The sequence below is a fragment of the Alexandromys fortis genome, unplaced genomic scaffold (assembly GCF_014885135.2).
Source record: "Alexandromys fortis isolate MF-2015 unplaced genomic scaffold, M_Fortis_MF-2015_v1.1 scaffold_19, whole genome shotgun sequence".
Lineage (NCBI taxonomy): Eukaryota > Metazoa > Chordata > Mammalia > Rodentia > Cricetidae > Alexandromys > Alexandromys fortis.
In genome coordinates, this window is record NW_026067890.1 from 5,765,493 (window position 1) to 5,771,029 (window position 5,537).

At 41.8% G+C, this 5,537-nt stretch overlaps 1 long non-coding RNA gene across 1 annotated transcript; it reads right to left on the bottom strand.

Moving 5' to 3' along the window:
* Positions 1-301: 301 nt before the first annotated feature.
* LOC126497231 (uncharacterized) lies at positions 302-3,000 on the bottom strand. The gene is made up of 3 exons (XR_007590626.1): positions 2,784-3,000; positions 797-857; positions 302-550 (listed from the first exon to the last, which is right to left on the bottom strand). It is a non-coding gene; the product is annotated as an uncharacterized lncRNA (long non-coding RNA).
* Positions 3,001-5,537: the final 2,537 nt, after the last annotated feature.

Here is a 5,537-nt window from a genome sequence, read left to right on the forward strand (position 1 = left end):
AATTTTGCAACAAGTTTTCCTATAATGTTGTTGGGTGGGGAGTGTTCCCCAAGACCAAGGGGTTGACAAGTACATTACCTATAACTGTTTCAAGAAACTGCGGTATGGATGGCCTGATACAGCTAAATGTATCACAAAGCAGCACAAGCTGTGTCTGTCAGTCCCCTGCCTCACATGTTCTTGCCCCATCCTCTGTTTAAACAGGTGCTATTTATACTCATTATAATAAGCAAATGGAACAATGTGATAAGTCATGCCTTGCTGAATTTTAAATTCTCCGGTTAATGTATGAAATTAAGGTAAATTTATTCATTTTAGAAATGGTGCGATCGTTATTATGTGCCCATTTGACCCTTTAAATTAAACCAATTAAGTGTAACTATCTGCATTATTATTTCCGTGATGGATGGATGATTGGATTTTATCAATTTCTTCCCTAACAGCCAGATCGTACATGTACCTATCTACTGCACACCATCCTTTCCATCCTCTGTCGCACACTCTGTGGCCTTTCTCCCATGCTAATGGCAGCAATCTCTCTCGAAAACACCTAGGGGAAAATCGTTGTCATCAACAGCGCAGTATTTCTACTTTGGTCAGTTTGCAAACCGTCTTCTCCCACCTGTTCCGGACATTTAACCCATACATGAATTGGGCTTAGTCTAGTCATTTCCTTGAGACTTTTCCCCTCAGTCTTTATAGGAAAGACTTTAGACTGTTGGGCTGGAAAGACGGCTCAGCAATTAAGAGCACAGGCAGCTCCTTCAGGGAATCTGTTTCAATTCCCAACACCCACCTGGCAGCTCGTAATTGTCTGTAACTCCAGTCCTGGGGCATCAGACACTCTCTTCTGGCCTCTGTGAACAGTAAGACGTGCACATATATACAGCCATGTATGCAAAAGCACATCCATATATGTAAGTCTTTTCAAAAATAGAGGTATGAACTAATACAGCTAATAAATTGTTCTAAATTTATTGTTTATATCTTAGAAATGCAATCTTCCCTTGCCTGTTACTTTATTTTCAGATAAGGAATCCCATTCTTTGCTGATATCTTACCAAGTATCTGCATGTTACCCTGATTGATAATGTTCCTTCAAAGACTCATAGAATTCCAGAAAATATAGATATTGGCTCCCAAGAGTTATGTCAGAATATTCCATTTACTTTCCCTAATCATTTGATTCCATCTGGCCTTCTCTTTGAATCCCCCCTTTCACCCTTGTCCATACTTTCTTTCATACAGTCTTAGCCAACCCTCCTTTAAGTTTACCCACCCCCTTGCAAGCAGCTTCTGTTAGGTCCTCCAGCTCTCTATGATGTATTTGGAATAGCTCCCCGTGTTTAGAATAATCTCCCACCCTGAGTCTGCACTGTCTTCATTGTGAACCTCTGAAAGCCCGTTTCTGCTGGGAGCCTCGTGATGTTTATTTCCCTGCCAGACGCATTCTCCAGGCCTCATTCCCGGGAATGCTGTCCTGGCCAAATCAAAGGGCCAGCACTTTAAGAGAGCGCGCGATGCTGTTTCCATTTCCTCTAAAGCACCGTGTCCGACTCTCAAAATAATGTCTTCCATCAAAATAATAGTCCTTAACTGGATGTCAGAGCCTATGGCCCAAGCCAGGGCCCATTCTGCCAAGTCAGCTTCAATTGTCCCTTCCGGTAAATTTCTCTCCAAGTTTTCTAGAAGTTCTAGGGCTAAAAGCCCCCAGAAGGTGAATAGGAAAGAGAGATATTTCTTCTAATAAAAGGATGAGAAAAGCCAATGCGCATTCGTCCTGTGGGTCATCTTGTGCTAGCAGCAAAGGAGCTGACTATTCTTAAGATAGAGAAATGAAAAGATGCGCGAGGTAATAAAAAGTGCTGAGGCTTCCCTGGTCTTATCTCCCACCGCTTTCATTTTCAGAGAGATTTTTTTTTTAAGGGAATTCACACAACAGTAGCAATCTGTCATCAGTGTGGTCCTCTGAAAACCCAAGTTATCCAGAGTCTCTGGTGACACTTCTCCATTAAGAGGAGTGGAAACTGGTGGGGACGTGCCAGTCACTCCGCTCTGCGTACAATGTGTGTGCTCTTTTTCCAGGTGATTGACTGCATGTCCACGTAGGCGGATTGGCCTCGGCCTAATTTTCATTCCATCTACATTCAGAAAGACAAAGGTTTTCATATTTTCAGGGGTCGTCTGTAGTATTTTGTTTTTATGGAAACATTAGAGGGAGCAGCCAATTACGCAAGACTCCATTTAGTTTTGATTGCCTTAAAATACACACTGCTAAGGTTTTATAGGCCTGTACTAAAGAAAGAAAAATACTTACCACCTAATTCCAGATATCTTGTAACTTATGAACCACTAGACATAAAATCATTGAGTCTCCAGGGCAAGAAAGAATCTAACGTGGAAACAAGGAAATCAAGCTGGTCGATAATGAAGAACAAGAAGAAAGAAAGAAAGAAAGAAAGAAAGAAAGAAAGAAAGAAAGAAAGAAAGAAAGAAAGAAAGAAAGAAAGAAGAAAAAGAGAAAAAGAACTTTCATGGCTGAAAAGGCTTTTCTTTTTTTTTTACTCTTACAGTATTTGGGCTTCTTATTTATTTGATTTTGCTGTGTGGCTCTGTGGTCAGAATCTATCTTGTGGCTTTCTTAACCGAACTACAGTTAGGATACATTATTTACCAAGCAATGGTAAGACGCGATTTTTAAAAAATTAAAGCAATTATGTTGCTCACCAGAACAAAAGTCACAAACTCAAATGCCTTCCAGAACCAAACGAATGGCCTGTTACCTTGTGCGACTCCGAGGCATCATTCAATCCGGCTACATTCCACACCACGGTAGACGGGGAATAATACATAAATGAAGCCAAGAATGCCAGTGGCGGTATGCAAGCAAAGTCAGTGTGTGAAGTGGCCCTGGACAAAATAAAAAGAAACGGCGGGCCGCTCGTCAAACTGGAGGGCACGAGACTCTGCCAACAGAGCAGATTCATGTCTGCACGGACATTTTGCACAGCTGTTCATGTTGCTTATGGTTTCACTTTCAGAGGAGATGAGGCAATATTTGTCTATGGATAGCTAAATTGTGTCTCCTGGGCTGGATACAAGGCTCAGCTGATATGGCTGATTTGTCTAATGTGCAGGAGGCTCAGGGGTCAATCCCCAGTACAGCATAAACGGACTGGGCATAGTGGTACAGGCCTGTGATCCCAATACTTTCAGGAATGGAGTTAGAAAAAATAGAACTTCCAGGTCCTTGATTACACAATGAGTGTGAGGTTAGCCAAGGCTACAGGAGAGTAGGCTTCAAAATCACAAAATCAAAACAATGCCTTGGGTATTATTAAAATGATCATATCTCACTATCATTTGTTTATAGCATTTTTCTTCTTTCTCAAATATTCAATTTTTAAATTGAGAATTTTTCAATCAAAAGAGAGTCAAGGACTGAAGTCCATTCTATACCCAAAGCAGTAGAACCATTACATTGTCTGTTATAATCGGAATGTATCATAAATCTCTGTTTCCACAGCAACAATCATTTTTAGAACCAAATGTACTGTTTATTTAGCAAAAGACATCATTCCATCTCTGTATCTCCTACTGTCTGTTCCTGCCATGAAATTGTTCTTTGAAAGGCAATCAAGCTCAGTCCAGGGACAGGCATCCTACAAGATGTCACGGCCCTTACATACAAAAAGCTTAGAATGTAGAGAGGTAATGAGCAGGCACAGCAGAGAACAATAGTAAAAGGGGCAAGTCATTGCTATACACAGTTGATTAAATATGTAGTGATAGCACCAAGAACCAGAAGCAATTCCAGAATAAGGGAAAGCATTGAAAATGGTCCTTAAAGCCAATCGTAACTACACGTGCCCGGAGTAGCAGTAATAGAAGGCACAGAAAGGGAGATCCCCAGAGCTCCCTGACCAGCCAGCTAAACTAAACTAAAATGGTGAGCTTCTGGTTCAGTTAACAGGATGGAGACTTCCTCTTCTGGTCTCCACAAATGCACACACACACACACACACACACACACACACACACACACGGTCCTTAAAGATGGACCTGAACAAAGTAACATGAGAAAGAGAAATTAAAATGCAGTAAAGTCCTCAAAGGCAAGGAAGCTAGCATTCTTCTGAGTCCAGTGTCTGTATCACACGCAGCCCATTAGAAGACACGGCGCCGAGGGTGTAAGGGAAGAGCCTCGCACTCGCTGGGCCGGTAGCTCCTTCTCGGCCTCCTTTCCTTTCCCACCTACCTTACCCTATCCCCACATTTGAGAGGAGTTTTTGAGCCACTTCCGTTTCTATTCACATGCACATCCCTTAAAATCAATGTAGCCAACACTCGAAATTCACATAGTATTTTCTTTTTTAAAATAATATTTTGGAGAATTCCATACATAAATACTATACTTTACAGCATTTCCATCCATCTCCCCCAACAACTCCTCCCAAGGGCTCTAGTCCCATTCAAATTCAGGTTGTCTTCTCCTATAATTATCATTATATACATAGACACACACACACAAAAAAAAACCCTGTTGAGTCTATTTATTGTTGCTTTCCTGTATATTTCTTTAAAGCTGGCCACCTGGATGTGGAAAACTTATTGGGAAGCTTGTCTTTGGAGAAGAGGAATTCCTCCTCTTCCAACAGCCATTAATTGTAACTCTTCGTCTGCAGAGGAAGCTTTGTCAGTTTTTCCCTTCTACAATGGTGCACCATCTGATACTGTCATTGTTCACATCCGCCCTTTTAAGTGTTTCATGTGTTTTAGTTAACTGTATGTATGTATGTGTCTGGTAGAGTCTGTAGTTGTGAATATAGATATTTCCAAAAGAGAGAGAAAGTTGCAGCTCCCTTGGAGTTGGAATTATAGGCCGCTTTGTACAGAGCCGTGCAGGTGATAGGACTCCAAACTAGGTTCACTGTGTGAGCAGTATGTGCACTTAACTACCCACAGCCCATAGAATTTTATTCATTCCCATGTCTCCTGATGTCTTCTTCCTTCTAGTGACTCCCACACTCAGGTCTCTGGTGCATACCCAGCCTTGAGCAAAACCAAAACAGAATCTTAGCCTGCTCAACCTTCACTAAGTGAGCTCCATAGAGCTCCACCCTGAATCTTAAAAGAGCTGTCTCATAGGAGAGCTCTAGGCCCTCACAATGGCTAAGTTTTCTTTTCTTCTGTTTCAGTGAGAGGTAGCCTTCTGTTTGCCTGCAGTTGCCATCTCCAGGTTCCCTGCTCATCACCCGATCTTTCTTAGAGACTTTCTTCCCATGAAAACCTAAGGGACTCCTTCCCATTCTCATGACTTTTCTTTTTCTTTTTTTTTTATTTTATTCATTTTTTATTTTTTATTGAAAAAAAATTTCCGCCTCCTCCCAGCCTCCAATTTCCTTCCCCCTTCTCCCATTCCTCTCCCCCTTCCTCTCCAGTCTGAAGAGCAGTCAGGGTTCCCTGCCCTGTGGAAAGTCCAAGATCCTCCCCCCTCCATCCAGGTCTCATGCCTTTTCTTATGTGTCCTCTTGCCA